The sequence below is a fragment of the Octopus sinensis genome, linkage group LG10, assembly GCF_006345805.1.
Source record: "Octopus sinensis linkage group LG10, ASM634580v1, whole genome shotgun sequence".
NCBI lineage: Eukaryota > Metazoa > Mollusca > Cephalopoda > Octopoda > Octopodidae > Octopus > Octopus sinensis.
Window position 1 is genome coordinate 82,128,635 of NC_043006.1, and position 18,270 is coordinate 82,146,904.

General features: G+C 35.2%; 1 protein-coding gene across 1 annotated transcript in view; it reads right to left on the bottom strand.

The window, feature by feature from the left end:
• Positions 1-18,270, bottom strand: part of LOC115216707 (alkaline ceramidase 3) — a 343,156-nt gene that overhangs the window by 276,396 nt on the left and 48,490 nt on the right. The gene's annotated exons all lie outside the window — the stretch shown is intronic.

Below are 18,270 nucleotides of genomic sequence, written 5' to 3' on the forward strand. Positions count from 1 at the left end.
TCATTTCCAGCCTGAATTAGCAGTCTACCAATACATACTGTTTGCTGCCATACTGGAGCAATTTTACAAACCTTTTGAGTATGAGTATGAGTACCTCCATGTGTGTATATGCATGCATATGTATATGCATATTTGTGTGAGGGTTGGTGAACTCACACTAACTCTGAGTTGACCTAATTTTATTTCGAGTTTATTTCAATTGTTCCAGCCAACTGGCTTCCGTGCCAGTGGCACGTAAAAGGGCACCATTCGAGCGTGATCGTTACTAATGTCGCCTTACTGGCACCTGTGCTGGTGGCATGTGTAAAATGATTCGAGCGAGGTTGTTGCCAGTACCGCCTGACTGGCCCCCATGCCGGTGGCACGTAAAAAGCACCCACTACACTCACTGAGTGGTTGGCGTTAGGAAGGGCAACCAGCTGTAGAAACTCTGCCAAATCAAGATTGGAGCCTGGTGCGACCATCTGGTTCACCAGCCCTCAGTCAAAATCGTCCAACCCATGCTAGCATGGAAAGCGGACATTAAACGATGATGATGATGATGATTCAATAACTGAGTTTTTCAATTACAAATCCATTGTTTACAATATTTACTTTATAGCACTTCTTACATACATAACATATCTTTTCAGTTCAGTGATTTCTGAAATGAAGGTTTAATGGACCAGAACTTCCACTGTTACACAAACAGATACACACACACACACACACATGCACACACATTACAATATCCCAAAATGTACTGGTTCAGTTCTTTTTGAAATAAGAGTATAACAAAACTTCCATTGTTTCACACACACATATATATAATTATACATACTTTTATGTATATTCCTGCCTGCCAGAGATGAAGAGTTACATTTGCCTTTGGCTATATAGCATGACAAGACATTCATGGGGCTAAGCGCTCTGTGAATGCAAAACCATTGGTCACTCTATGACTGGACATAGATTTCACTACATATAAATATATTAGTTCTACGCTTTAGATCAGGATTCAGGGAACTTTTTTAATCAATTACCCCAAAATATATTTATTTACACCGACATTGTCCCTTGGTCTGAAAGGAAGAAAATCATAGATTCTTTGAATTCAAAAGGTTAATTGAATCTATTTATATGAATCTATTTACACGTCCATTACATTGGAACAGATGCAGAGTTGCCAGAAGAAAACTTTCTGTCGAAACAAGGAACACATTTTTTTAATATAATTTTAGTTATTGCTAATGAGTCCTCATTACCTCAAGAATTTCATTTTTATCCCACTTGGGGTAATTTACCCTGGATCACTGACCCCTGCTTTGGAGTGTATTTCTTTTTTGGATACATGATAAAATTGATGATGATGATGATGGTGGTGCGTGTGTGTGTGTGCGCACATGTGTGCATGCATGCATGTGTACATTTATATAAATATACATCATTGAACCCTAATAAACTGATACTTGTCTCAAGATAGTGTCTCAGATTGCTATTTTAAAGTAATGCTGCTTCTGTTGAAAATAATATATTTTTTATCCAGCCTGCTAAGTTTAACAATGGTGACTTTTAAACCACTGCTTTATTGTATCAGTAAGGATGGATTTCTGTCTTATCATGCAGTTGCCAGTGGATATTTGCCACTGACAAAGCGCAATGAAGCAGGTACAAGGCCTGAAAGTTTGCGGGAGGGGGCAAGACGATTACATTAACCCCTGTACTCAACTGGTACTTATTTTATTGACTCTGAGAGGATGAAAGGCAAAGTTGACCTTGGAGGAATGTGAACTCAGAAGGAAAAGACAGATGAAATGCCACTAAGCACTTTGCCTGCTGTGCTAACAATTCTACCAACATGCTGCCTTAATAATAATAATCATTTAAATGAGGAAAAGAGAAATTCAAATCAAGAATTAGATAGAAGAGCTCACAGCTTTTGTTCTGACTCTCAGAACAGTGATATGAGTTCAAATCCAACTGAGGCCGACTTTCATACTTTCTGAGTTGATACAAGTAACAATCCAAGGCAGTTGCCAGGCGGAACTGAAAAATGTCAACCCAAATACCTAGTGATATTTGCTCTGGTTTTTTGTGTTCTGAATTCAGTTTCTGTCATACCCTACTTGGACAATGAACTTAGTTTGTTATCTGTTTTAACACCACCAACTGGCATCTTGGGTTCTTTCACAGAAATCCACCCAGCATCAAGGCAAGTTTGACGAAGCCTCCCTGTTCCTAGTCCTCAAAGGCCTGTAAAGCAATACAGATACTGTCTTCCCTCTTTGCTAAATGACAAAAGAAAAGAGTTCAGTTTTCAAACTTTTGTTTTCTTTTTGGTATATATTGCATTTCAATTTTATGCAATTTTCCACCTCAATGCATTTCAATTTTAAAAAACCAGGTTAAAGCTTTCAATTTCATCTTATGTATAAATCTCATTTATATGCACACTTGCTTTACGAGTTTTTCCCATTTTTTATGTATACTATTTTATTAAGGCCCTAAAAATTGCACAACAGATTTATTATTATATATAGAGAGATAGATAGCTATACTAATTTATTAAAGCCATAGAAACTTCACAATAAATTTATTATACATACTTCAAATTTTTTTCACAATTGTTATGAATAAGTAAAAAGTTACAGCAGATTCCAGTTGTTATAGGTTTCAATATCACTCTTCAATTTGATAAGCTCCAGTTCATAACAGTGAGACATAGTTTTTTTATGTCATTTACATGTCTTTTTTATACTTTCTTTGTAATTATATAGGCGCAGACATAGCTATGCAATAAGAAGTTTGCCTCTCAACCACATGGTTTCAGGTCCAGTCCCATTGCATGGCATCTTAGGCAAGTGTCTTCTACAATAGTCTCAGGCCTTGTGGGTAGATTTAGTAAACAGAAACTGAAAGAAGCTTGTTGTAAATATATATTTGCATGAGAGTGTGTGAGTGTGTGTGTCTACATGTTCAAGTGTCTTTGTGTCTATGTTTGTCCCCTATCACTGCTTGACAACTGGTATTGGTGTGCTTCCATCCTTGTAACTTAGTGGTTCAGCAAAAGAGACCAACAGAATAAGTACAAGGCTTTACAAAAAACAATAAGTACTGGAATCAATAAGTTCAACTAAAATTCCTCAGTACAAGGCAATGCCCCAGCATGGCCGCAGTCTAATGACTGAAACAAGTTCCAAAAAACAAAGCACAATGTGTTACAGTGCAACCAATAAGACAAATTACCACCGGTGAAGATACAAGAAACGTCTCGGCCGCAACTCAATAACTCTGGAGCAAGTATTACAATGAGAAAATTAATCCAAGAAGAAAGACCACAGCAAAAATACAGGAAACCGCTATGCAGAGATAAACAAGACAAAGAAGAGGTGGTTCAAACAAGCAACAGACAATTACAAAGGAAGACAAGGATTACACTGGTTGTTTTACATAGACTAAACCAAGCAATACAGGCTGATCCAAAGTATAGGACAAACGATTTTAAAGAAACAACAATATAAGTGAATTATGTCAGGAATACAGATACTAATTTTTTTTCCCAACAATGGTATAAAGATGAGGTCAAAGGAAAGGATTTCATGTAACTCAAAAATAAATTATTAATTTCAGGTGCATTGTGATAATGGACAGGTGGTTTTCACTACCTATTCCCAACAAATCTCCAGATTTAAAAGAGCTTTCAACTTTATCTAATGTGAAGAGTGTCAACATCTGATATACTATTCAGGCATACAGCCTTCATTCCTTCAGCATTGATAAATAAAGTTACAATCAATTAAGAGGGCTGTCTCTCTCTCTCTCTCTCTCTCTCTCTCTCTCTCTCCTCTCTCTCTCTCTCCTCTCTCTCTCTCTCTTCTCTCTCTCTCTCTCTCTCTCTCTCTTTCTCTCCCTCTCCCTCTCTCTTTTAGTTATGTTGAAGAGGCCATGAAAGAAATATTCACATCATGGCTGCACCCTTAGACTATATGCAAGCTAAGAAAGAAAAGGACGAGCATTTATGAATACACACACATACACACACACACATACATACATACATACATACACACACATGCACACACACACATAATGATCATCATTTAATATCTGTTTTCTATGTTGGCATCGGTTGGACGGTTTGACAGGAGCTGGTAATGCCAAGGGCAACACAAGGCTCCATTGTCTGTTGTGGTATGGGTTCTACAGCACCAAACATTCTACAGAGTGTGCTGAGTGCTTTTTATGTGGCACCAGCACAAGATATATATAATACTTCATTGTATAATCTATTATATAAAATCCGTTCTGTCTGTCTCTGTGTGTGTCTTCTAGGATCTCAGGCATCCTCCATCCGATTGCGCTCAAAATTGATATGTAGATACTGACGGTATCAGGGCGTATATAAGTCTCGAAAAAATTACAAAAATCGATTCCAGGTGAGAATGCGATCGATAAAGCCGTGGGAACGTGCATTTGTATGTGCAAGTATGTCAGCTGTTGCAATCGATACTACACGTACGCAAGAAAAATGCACATGCAGTTTGCACAAAAAAAGCCAGCTGGCTTGAAATAATGCCACAAAATAGGACAGTCGGACAAGTTGTTTAGAGAAAATTTGGTCTAAATGTTTGACAACTCAGCACCGTCCATTGGACGGGGGGGGGGGGGCATTTTGCTCGAACTTTATCATCATCATCATCATCATCATCATCATTTAGCGTCCGTTTTCCATGCTAGCATGGGTTGGACGGTTTAACTGGGGTCTGTGAAGCCGGAAGGCTTCATCAGGCCCAGTCAGATTTGGCAGTGTTTCTACGGCTGGATGCCCTTCCTAACGCCAACCACTCCGTGAGTGTAGTGGGTGCTTTTTTATATAATATATATATATAATTACAAATATGAAACATATATATAATTACAACATATAGATAATTACAAATATGAAAATGTATTTATAGTTTTTTAAAAAATAACATCTGCTATGCTGTTAGCAATATTTAGCAGTGAAATATATATTGATAGTTGCATAACATTTATATATTCTGATTTTAACTGCCTGAGTTCAATTTTGAAAGTCTTTCAACAAACTGAACTTCATGTCAACAGTCAATGGCTTGAATCAGATCAGAAGAAAAAAAATATTTAATGAGAGAGATCATAATTACACTCCAATATATGCATTCATTTCCCATTAATAAATGATCATGAACCGAAATGTCAATATGTACTGCTTGTTTGATAAAGAAAAGATATAAAGGAAATCCTAGATAATATTTGCTGGTTTTTGATATGTTAACTATTGATTTAGTGATAGTCAACAGAAATATATCTCAATGCATTCATGTATGTGTCTGTGTGTGTATGTGTGAGTGCGTATGTCTTTGGTTAGCCTATGTGAATGTATGCTATGTTTAGCATTTCCTCTCTGCCAATGAATACAAAGGAAGTCATTTATGAAAATTGTAAGTTGAGATGATCTAAGTTCATATTTTCCCCCTTTCCACAGGAAAGGTCAGTTACATATATAGACATATGAAATTTTGGGGGAAATGTCTGAGAAAAATTCATCTGAAGGAATATTTCAAAATGTCTTATAACATGTTTGTAACTGGAGTTTTGAACTACAAGAATCTGACATATTATTTAATATATTTAGTTGGTTGATACTGTCACAAATATCAAGATAGAAGTCATGTGTCCCGTATTCCCCTCGTTAATTAAGGTCATATGGTTAAGAACTTCACACTGCAGCTATGTAGTTTCAAGGTTCAATTCCTATTTCTTTACTACCCACAAGGGGCTAAACACAGAGAGGACAAACAAGGACAGACAAACAGATTAAGTTGATTATATCGACCCCAGTGCATAACTGGTACTTATTTAATCTACCCCGAAAGGATGCAAGGCAAAGTCGACCTCGGCGGAATTTGAACTCAGAACGTAGCGGCAGACGAAATACCTGTTTCTTTTTATCAATGGCCAATATATATATATATATATATATATATATATATATAGGGAGGGTTCTTATGAACTAACCCTGAAATCGATCTGATATGGTAATAATGGAATGTTTTTGAAATTTCTGTTGACCTTTTTTCGAGTAGCGTGCGTATTGTGAAAAATATATGGTTATGGACAATGTGTCTAATTCCGGCATATTTGGCATTAGAAATTTTTTCGTTTGCTCTTATTTGTAAGTTGTTTATAAATTTAACCTTTAAAGGTATTTTTTAATATGCTGGCCATTGATAAAATTTTTTTCGAAAAAATTTTATCCTACATTAAATATATATATATATGTCTTGACATTATGTAATGTATGTAAACATGCATCATTGTCAAACAAGCAATGTTGGTCCTTTCTAGTTGTCTTCGCTTAAAAACATGCTCGGCCAATATACATATATTTACACACACACACATATACATGCACATATATATTTTTACACATGACAGATTTCCACACAGTTTCCAGCTACCAAATTTACTCACAAGGTATTGATTGGCACAGTGCTACAATGGAAGACACTTTGCCCAAGATGCTGCAAATGGGACTGAACTTGAAACAAGTGATTGTAAAGTAAGCCTTCTTAACCACACACATCCATCCTACAATGGCTAAAAACCAACATGAACATATATGAAGAATACCAACAGGAATGAAACATAGAAAAATAACAAAAGAGGAGAATACCACAACATAATACAAATCATTTAATCTGGTTGGTACTCCACAATTTCTGACAGACCAGGTCACATCTGTCTTAAACCGTAAATAAACAAGTTTCTCTTTCAGATAGTAAGAGAAAACATTTTGATGAAACTTGATGCTTCAGCTATTTCCACTACCTATAAAAACAACAACAATAATAATAATAATAATGATAACAACCAACAACCTTCTCTACTATGATGTTCTGCTCATGAATAAATCTATCAACCACAAAACAGCCCTAAAAACTAAAATCTACAGTGAGGTTAAGCAATAACAGTTTATGAATAATGGAAGTTTTTATTCATAAATATTCACAATAATTACATCCACATACTTACATACATATACACATACATGTATATATATATATCATCATCATCATCATCATTTAGCATCCATTGCCCATGCTAGCATGGGTTGGACGGTTTGACCGGGGTCTGGGAATCCAGGAGGCTGCAACAGTCTACAGTCTGATCTGGCAGTGTTTCTACAGCTGGATGCACTTCCTAACACCAACCACTCCATGAGTGTAGTGGGTGCTTTTACGTGCCACCGGCACAGGTGCCAGGGGAGGCTGGCGATGGCCATGATCAGTTGGTGCATTTTACGTGCTACCGGCACAGAAGCCAGTCAAGGCGGCGCTGGCATCGGCCACATTCAGATGATGATTTTTACGTACCACCTGCACAGGTATCCAACTACAATTTCCATTTGATTTTTATTTTATGTTGATGTACTTGACTCAATAGGTCTCCTCAGGCACATATATATGAAACAAGTTAAAAATAATAGTCATTACATATTTTGCCTTTATTGGAGTAAATTTTGCTTACAGCTGTTTCATGGAATCCTTATAGGTACATTACTGATAGGTTTATTCAGTTGGGGTATTGATCAGTTGAGGAAACTTAAATATATAGGCAGTGTGTTCATAAATTCATGGTGGGATTTCATGTGTATATGCGTGTGTGTGTGTGTGTGCACGCGTGTGCATGTGTATTCGTCAATATCGACATTTTTTTAGCTATCTTGGAAACATCTAAGACACTTGTACACTTGTGTGTGACTCATACACTCCTCTCCATACCCTTTCTGCAACTTTGTGCAGGCCTCTGAGCAGGTACTGCTATGACAACTTTTTCTGTCGTGGCCAATGCGATGATCACATGCTACACACCTTCCTACCAAGCACTGCTATAAGCAGTACAGGTGAGCTAGAACATTAAATTTTAGTGTGCATGCACAGCAGAGTTCAAGGTCAATTTTTACCAAGCGGCTTCACTCTGTGCTTTAGCTTCATTACTATGGCAACAACCAGATACTTATTGATCACACCTTGTATATATATAGATGTGTGTGTGTGTGTGTATACATACACACACACACACACGTATATATATAGAAGCATATACATGCATATATGAGCATGTATGTGTGTGTACTCAGTTTGTCTTTCAGCACTTGATAACTGGTGTTCGTTTGTTTACATCTCTATACCTTAGCAGTTCAACTATAAGAAACAATATATTGCATCAAACTTGAAAATTAACCAGGAGATGAATAGAGTGACCAAAGTTTTCAATGGGGTACCCAGAATAGCAACAGTCCAATGACTGAAACCGATATATATACATATATATATATAAAACTAGCAGTATCGCCCAGCGTTGCTCGGGTTTGTAAGGGAAATAATTATATAAGCATTTTTAGAGAGTTATAGCCAAAAAATAGCAAAAAAATGCATTAAAAATGGAAAAAAAATTATGGTAAATTTTTTTTTAAATCGTTGACTCATCGTAGACATTTTTAGAGAGTTACTTCCCTTATATAATAGCGAAAAAATGCATTAAAATGGAAAAAAATGATGGTAAATTTTTTTTTAAATCGTAGACTCATCATAGACGTGCGCTAATACCCAGAAGGGCTCGATATGAATCACGACTATAAGATACCCGGTTTTGGTTAAACTGCACCGCAAAATGTGGGAGTAGTTAGGAATCTAAATCGTCGGAGACAGACACACAACTTCACTTTTATATATAAAGATTAATCAAAGGACACACTAAGTATGTCTACCGGCTTGAAATAACACTCAAAACTCTCATTAAATCGCCAAAAATACACCGATGAAAACTACAGAAATCGTTTGATTTCTGTAGTTTTCATCAGTGTATTTTTGGCGATTTAATAAGAATTTTGACTGTTATTTCAAGCAGGTAGACATACTTACTGTGTCCTTTGATTAATTGTAATCCCTCGGCTATTTAATGCTATTTTTTGGCCTGTTATCGCTTGTGTCATTGATTCTGTTATTATCATTTTTAAAATAGTTACATTGGATAATAATAGAATTAATGACACCTTCGTAAATTAATTTTTGGTATATATATATATATATATACACACACATATAGATATATATATATATATATACATATACACACACACATATAGATATATATATATATACATATACACACACACATATAGATATATATATATATATATATATATATATATACATATACACACACACATTTATATATATATACATAACTGTGGAACAACAAGAATGATAGCTCAATACCGGATTGGTGGGTAAAATTTCTTTATTTGTGTATTAAGGTTACCATTGCTTTTTTTTTGTTAACAAAAACATCTTAATATCCTAACAATTTTTCAAGCCAATCAGGAATAATGTTTGTCTCCATATATTACATATTATATATGTAATGAAAATATATAATATGTAATATACAAGATAAGAAAATGGAGAAATACATCTAAATCAAATATCAATTACCAGATAATACTCAATCACATACTTTATTAAACCACCACATAAGAGACTGTAGGGTTAAATATAAAAAGCAGAACAAATCAGTGTACATAAAGGAATGTACATAAAAGAGTAATGTTGTATAATAAGTAGAATATATATAAAAGAGAATATAAATACAAGTAAATATAAATATAAGTATAAATTAGATCTTACAGCTGTTTCGGCCATGTCAATAAGTATGTCTCATTTTACCAATATTAGCCCTTTATGGTTGGTCAATATATAGATATAAATGAGACATTAACAAAAATATCACAAGGCCTCTTCGGAGATATATATATATAAAATTATAAATTAGGGTATCTCATAGATACCCTAATTTATAATTTTAATAATTATTACCTTTGAAGGTTATTTTTTCCATGCTGACCACTTGATAAAATCGTTATTTTATTTTTAAATTAACGATCTTATCCTTATTTATATATATATATATATATATATACATATATTTACACATACACACACATGCCCCCCCCACACACACACACACAAACATATATATAGTATGCACTTACAGATAAGAAAGTAAAATAGCACTCAATACCAGAGAAAGAGTGTTATATATCAGCTGGTCCTGTTACAATTTATAAATAACACTCTCACATCTGGTTATTCTAATTTCATGTTTCCATCATCAGACAGGAAATGAAGTTCAGCATAAAATGATCCATTATTCTGAAGACATTTAGGTTAAGCGCCCAGAGTAAAAACAAAAACCTCTGTGTAAGGAAAGCAGGTAATAGGTGAAAGGGAAAGAGAAGAAAGGGGAAAAACAGAGCATTTTCTTGTAATGGTTGAGAAATTTGAGAAAAGGGGGTTTTTGAATGCTTTTTTTTTTTGCTGATTGAGTCTTGAAATTAGAAATAAACTGTGAATGAATCCTAAATTGCAAAATTTTACAAGCTATAAATTGCACAATCAAGGTCTCCAGTTGCTCCGATTATATACATTTTCATGAAATTTCAAAATGAGGAGTATTTACAGGTGATTTGCTTTCACATCAATGAACTTTAGTTTACATAAGATACTCAATAAAAATCGTCTGTGGAAGGTAAATAAAATAAGAGATGATAGAAAATAAAAAAAAAAAATATTGAAAAGAAAAAAACTGAAAAGGAAATAATAAACTGAATAAAAATTCAAAGGTTATGAAACGTTATATGGCTAAATGTTCATAAGATTATATGGTTATAAATAAATAAAAATAGATAGATAGATAGATAGATAGATAGATAGATAGATAGATAGGTAGATAGATAGGTAGATAGATAGGTATATAGATAGATGGATGGATGGATGGATGGAAGGATGGAGATAGATAGATAGATAGATAGATAGATAGAGACAGACAGACAGACAGACAAATAGATGGATAGATAGAAAGATAGATAATGTAAAATTGTACATATTTGAACGAGCCTTATTCAAGAGATAAACTATTAATTGTTCAAGTGTTTATGTCTGGTTATAGATGTTTCAGCAATATTTTAGAATGTTAAATATTACAGTTGATTTGCATTTGCCATTACGTACCATTTAAAGTATATCATACCTTATAGTGATTGCCTATAAAAATATAAAGAGAAAATAAAATTAATATATATTACTAGTTATAAAAGTATATCATACCTTATAGTGATTGCCTATAAAAATATAAAGAGAAAATAAAATTAATATATATTACTAGTTATAAAAGGTGAGCCTGCTGTCAGTAGCACTCAAAGAACTGTAAGTAGTGATGGTGGGCAACCTACAACTCAGAGCTTTCATATTCTATATAATACAAACCTTCTCGAGCCATGCCAGGCTCATAAGGGCTGGTTTCCCGGTTTCAGTGTCATAGAAATTCCCCACCTGGATGGGGCGCCAGTCCATCGCAGGATTACTCATTTTTGCCAGCTGAGTGGACTGGAGCAACATGAAATGAAGTGTTTTGCTCAAGAACACAACGTGTGCGTCACCCGGTCCAGGAATCAAAACCACAATCTTACGATCATGATGCTGACACCCTAACCACTAAGCCATGTGCCTCCACTATTCTATATGGATATTACTGTGTTCATATTTATTCCTATGTGTATTTGTCCTCACATATGGACAGTTTGACTGAAAACTGGTAAGCTGGGGAGCTGCACCAGGTTCCAATCTGACTTGGTAAGGTTTCTACAGCTTGGTGCCCTTCCTAATGCCAACCACTCCAAGAGTGTAGTGAGTGCTTTTTACACACCACCAGTATGATTGCTATTGACCTGACACTGGCATCAGCCATGACTATAGTCTTACTTGGCTTGACAGGTCAACACAAGCACAGTATATTGCCAAGGTCTCAGTCACCTGTCATTGCCTCCTTCACATGGCCTAGTGGTTAGAGCAGCGGACTCGCGGTCGAGGGATCACGGGTTCGAATCTCAGACTGGGTAATGTGTGTGTTTATGAGCGAAACACCTAAGCTCCATGCGGCTCCAGCAGCAGGTAATAGCAAATTTCTGCTGACTCTTTTGCCACAACTTTCTCTCACTCTTTCTTCCTGCATCTTACAGCTCACCTACAACAGACCGGTGTCCTGTCCAGGTGGGGAACCTATACGCCAAGGAAACCGGGAAACCAGCCCTTATGAGCCAGGCATGGCTCGAGAAGGAACAAATACTGCCCCCTTGGCACCCAACGCTCTAATGGTGCTTTTTATGCGCCACTGGCATGGGTACCTGACAGACAGCACTGGCATAGGCCATGACTATGATTTCACTTGATCTGACAGGTTTTCTCAAACATAGCATATCGCTCAACGTTTGAAGGATGCTTTTTACATGCCAGTTATGCGACACTGGTATCGCCCATATTATATCTGTGTTTCAAAATTATTCTTTTAATTCATAAAAGTGATTGCATTACTTTCTTGTTCTTTATTTTAATTTCCACAATTGCATATGTTTACCAGGTAGTAATAAACTAATTCAGTTCTTATTTGAAGCTACTGCTCTCTTGGACAAGTCAAAACCCACATCTCACACATACATCCCATTTTTTTGCATGGCATCTATGGCTGAATGCATTTCCAAATACCAAACACTTTACAGAGTGTACTACATGCATCTTATTGGAGCACTAACACTGAAGCAGACGTCTTGTCCCTGTCTCTAGCAAGACTAAAGAGTCCTCTTTAACACATTGTCTGTTCATTTGCTCATTTGTATTTTTATGATTTATGATGCTTACTTTGTATTCTCCCCCATATTTTTCAAATGCAGCAATGCTGAGTAAACTGCCAAAAACTTTTTACAGCAATCTATGCAAAATACAGCGATTTCAAGTAATTATATAGTAATTTGGGTATTAATAATCCCCAAGTAAGTTCAGGGTACAGCTGGCTGCATATAGTATTTTAAAATATATATATATAATATATTATAGAGAAACAGCAACATGTATCCATACATATGTATATACCTTCATACATATTCACACCTGCACACACACCAACATTCATACTAAATTCTTTGTGATCATCACAAGGGTAGGAAGGTTACTAAGAGAAAAATCAACAAAAATACATCTATATTGTTAATTAGATAAAAACACAGCAGGGCTATGTTTTTTGAGATGGTTGGGGGAGGAGGAGAGTTTGTACAGTTATGATGAAAGAATGTGTTAAGAACAAGGAGGGGAATCAGTCTTAGGCTTTTGTTTTCCATGAAGCAAGATTAAATGGGAAGGGGGGTAGTTAAGGGGGTTCTTCTCTGATGATTGACAATTTGATTAAACGCAAATCTAAAGAAACTGGTCAAAACCCGAATTCTTTCCATCACTCTCAAAGAAAAATAAAGTGTGTTTATGTGTATATTTTTATCTATGTTTATACATAGTTTTGTATATGAGAGAGAATGAGAGAGAGAGAAAGACTGAGAGAGAGTGTATAAAATGAGAATAGTTGCTTAAACAAACAGGATATAAAATCAGAACAAAAACAACTGTGAGTTACTGCCAAGGAAGAATGAATCTACATTCCCTGGATAATAACAACAATAAAAATGAAAATAAAGTTTACCCTTGTATTATGGAGAGAAGGAACTCAAGTAATTCTTCAAACTGGTTTATTATTAAAAGCATTGAAAGAGTGAAGCATGGCAGTATAATGGTTATATTGATATTACACAGTACGTACATCACTTTACACGTTTTTAAGTTCAAATTTTTCCAGAGTTTCTTCCAGGGTTGATAGATGCACAGTGCTAGATAATTACTTAATTTGGTTTAATTAATGAGTCGTTTTACTATGGCCTGATTAAAACCGATAGAGGTCCTAAGCACTTGAAAAATTTTGGTGCCTCTCTACATATGTAATTCAAAATATAAGCAATAATAAACCATAAAATGAATTTTTATTTTTCAGAGTGAAATAAAACTAACTGGAAAATAATGTTTAATTTTGTATACTTCCATTTTATCTATATTTGAAAAGTTTTCTCCTATTGTTTCTTTAATTAAAAAGCCTTTAATTAAATCCTCTGTACATTTCGAAATTATATTTCCAATCATATAAACCACTTTAAATGTTATTTTAGCAAGTTTAAAGTGATTTCTTTTGTGCCATAAACCATTTACTTTTACTGTGGTTCCCCACTTCCCTTGATGCTCTAAGCACATGCTTTGCTGTATCTCACCCTTCCCTCTTCAGATTTGTGTCCTTCTGTCTCAATGCCCCATAGAAGCCATTATCTACCGCAGTGGTTCTTAACTAGAGTCCATATGATCCATGCACACACCATCTTAAGAAATACTGATACATTAGTGTGCAATTTAGGTTGATAAGAAGGGCAGTCAAGAATATTCACTGCTGCTGCTGCTATTGTGGCTGCTGTGTTTGTTTCCAGGTTCTGCTGGAGCAGACCTATGATCAAACACACATTCCTAGCCATAGTCACACTGCGAGTGTATTGTTGTTGTTGCTGTTGTTTGATTGTTTTTTTTGGGGGGGGCTTCTTTTTTCTTTTGCATCCAGACACACAACGTATCCGAGATAACATTTATTCAGTGTATTATGTAGACATGTTGCTAACATTAGTCACAAAACATTAACTCCTGAACGAAGCATGTGACACAGATTACCTAACCATCAAAAGAGAAAATTGAATTAAAAATAAATTTAAAAAATATGTAAGCAGCCATGTTTCATTTATTGTCTACAGTAAAAAAAAAATAAAAAAGGAAGTAAAAAAGAAAAGTCATTGACCTGTTTTGAAGGTAGTTTTGCTTTCAATACCTGAATGAACACCAATGCAAACACTAAGCAATGGTAATCTTGACAGCATGACTGCTGATCTCATAACCCTATGAAACATGAGTGGTGGTGGTAGCAGCAGCAACACCAGTGGCAGCTGCTGCTGTTTTTGTTGATGATGTTTAGCCCCTAGATCAGCAGATCAAGCAGACCTGTGATCAAAGGTAATCTTAGTTGTAACAATCTCATCATATTTATCAAGGATTTTATCATTACATAACTATTTAAAGAGTCCTTTTTCAAAAGTGATAAGATGTAATCTACAGGAGATTTAGCTGCCATTTCTGGCAAATCAAATGACCATATTGAGGTTCTCCTCATTGGCTCAATTAAACTTGGTTTGCTGCAGTTGTTGATGTTGTTGTTGTTGTTTAGCTTCACATTATTGTCATGCTAAATCTTGCCAACTCTTACAAATACAGGTGGTGGGGGAGGAAACATGATTTATTTCAACTTGGAATGCTGTTATTTTTATAGTTTAGCCCCAGGTCAGTCCTGATTGAGCGCACATATGTCATGTTGTTGATCAGTCAGTAAACTGTTGTTGTTGTTGTTGTTGTTGTTTGTTGTTGTTTGGCCTTATTTCAACACAGACTTGGAGAACCTTCTGTATTCTTTTGGAGAACATTCTGTATTCTTTTATTTGTTGGTCATCTGACTGTGGCCATGATGGAGCACTGCCTTTAGCTGAACAAATTGAGCACAGGAAATATTCTTTGCAAGCCTTGTACTTATTCTATAGGTCTCTTTTGCTAAACTGCTAAGTTACAGGGATGTAAACACACCAACATCAGCATATGGCATAGTGGTTAAGAACACAGGCTACTAACCCCAAGATTCCAAGTTTGATTCCAAGCAGTGACCTGACTAATAATAATAACACTAAAAATAATAACACTAATAATAATAATAATAATAATAATGAAAAAATACCTTAGGAATACCATTGAACCCAGGTTCAAAATTTCCCCAAGACACCTGAAGAAGTCTGGAGGGTATATCAGCCGAAACATTGTGTTAACTACAAACAAGATGAGGACAAATATCTGTCAAATGCAAATAATATAAATAATGTACATAATTCCTCATCTCTTAAGTATAGAACTGTACCAACATTGGTTGCCAAGTGATGGTAGAGGGACAAGCACACACACACACACATGTATATATATATATATATATATATATATATATATATATATATATATTATATATATATAGGAGATGTACTCGCATAGCAAGTAATTTGATCTGAAATCGTGTGCTGAAACGAAAACAATTGCAGCGTGGAAGGTGTTTATAAGCCATTTAAGAAACACACAAAAGCCGTTCGATTCACTTCAACATTTAAGTTTAATTTGTCAAAGTATTTTCGGCGCTAAAATCCGCGACCTGTTCACTGACAAAAATCCGTGCTGCATCTGAGAAAGTAACAGTTAGTTCGTCATATATATGTACGTATGTATGTGTGTATGTATGCATACATGTGTGTATGTATGTATGTATGCATGTACGTACATACGCATGCATACACAGAAGACACTTGCCCAAGACGCCACACAGTGGGACTCAACCTGGAACCATGTGGTTGGTAAGCAAGCTATTTACCACACAGCCACACCTGTGCCTGAAACATCAGAACCAGGATCTTTGTATATCTAGCACAACACAGTCTGATGTACACTTCTTTTTCCCAGGATATAATGTGAAATGAGAAAGAGATTTGGTTACAATTTCTCATGCAACAAGTGACCACACAGAAGCTGACTCAACTCAGTCTGAATCTATTTATGTCTATCATGTGAGACATGATACATGAGAGAACATGGAATGTCCTCATGGTAGACTGGCAAGGGAATTTTTTTTTTTAGAAAAAAAAGGAGGAATTGCATAGCTGTATGGTTAAGAAGTTTGCTTCACAACCACATGGCCTCGAGTTCAGTTCCACTCAGCAGTATCTTGGGCAAATATCTTCTTTTGTAGCTTTGGCTTCAACCAATGCCTTGTGAGTAGATTTGGCATATATATGCATATATATATATATATATATATATATATTATATATATATATATATATATATATATATATATAAGTTCAGCAAAATTTAGATTCAAATGAATATGGTACTTAAGTTAGATGCACCAGAATTCTGTATGGTGTTATCTATATAAATCCATGGGGTGATTATAATCAAAATAAGCAACAAGAATAACTCTGGTAATTTAGTACGATCGTTTCGCACTACATCATTCTATTAAATGTTGTAAGTATTACAACAGTTTTAAAATGCTGAGCACTCATCAGCCATTGATAGAGGTTTTCCATTAATACATAATTTTCATATCAAGTGGTAACATTATAGAGAAGGTAGATATATAGACAAAGATATGGATTTAAATTTTAAGAACATTTGAGGTAGTGGAGCCCATCATATATATATATATATATATATATATATTTTCACTCAGCATCTTGAGTTTCTACTTTGAAATTATTAAATATATATGTATATACATGTATGTGTGTGTATGTGAGTGAGTGCAAACATGTGTGCATGTATGCATACCATTCCTTCAGTGTTCTACTTTGCTATAACCAGAAATGGCTCTGACAAAAGTTGCATTAATTTACTTAGACTGTTCAATTTTTCTCAACTGATCAATAGACCAAATGAGTAAACCTATCAGTAACATACCTACAGTGACTACTGGAAATAGCTGTAGGTCAAATTTACTCTAATAAAGAAAATTATGTAATGGCCATTATTAATACCAATTTATTTGCTACCCACAAGGGACTAAACACAGAGAGGACAAACAAGGACAGACAAACGGATGAAGTTGATTACATCGACCCCAGTGCGTAACTGGTACTTATTTAATCAACCCCGAAAGGATGAAAGGCAAAGTCGACCTCGGTGGAATTTGAACTCAGAACGTAATGGCAGACGAAATACCGCTAAGCATTTCGCCCGGCGTGCTAACGTTTCTGCCAGCTCACCGCCTTAATAATATCATTATTAATACTTTGTCATATATACATACCTTGTCATATATACATACACACACACACATACAGGTTCATAGATATACAATTGGGGGAAGGCATGGCTCTGCGGTTAAGAAGTTTGTTTCACAGCCATGTAGTTTTGAGTTCAGTCTCACTGCACAACACCTTTGGTATGTCTTCTACTGTAATCTTGGACCACCCAATGCCTTGTGAGTAGAACTGGTAGATGGAAAGCATATGAAAGCCTATTGTGTGTGTCTGATAGTGTGTGTGAGAGTGTGTGTTTGTGTGTGTGTTTGTGTGTGCAGAGATAATGATACAAGTAAACAAATAAACATGCTTAGGCTTAATATATTATGTATACATACATATATACTTGTAAATATATACAGGGATATATATATAAAGACAGAGAGAGTGAAATAAAAATTGAAAAATAT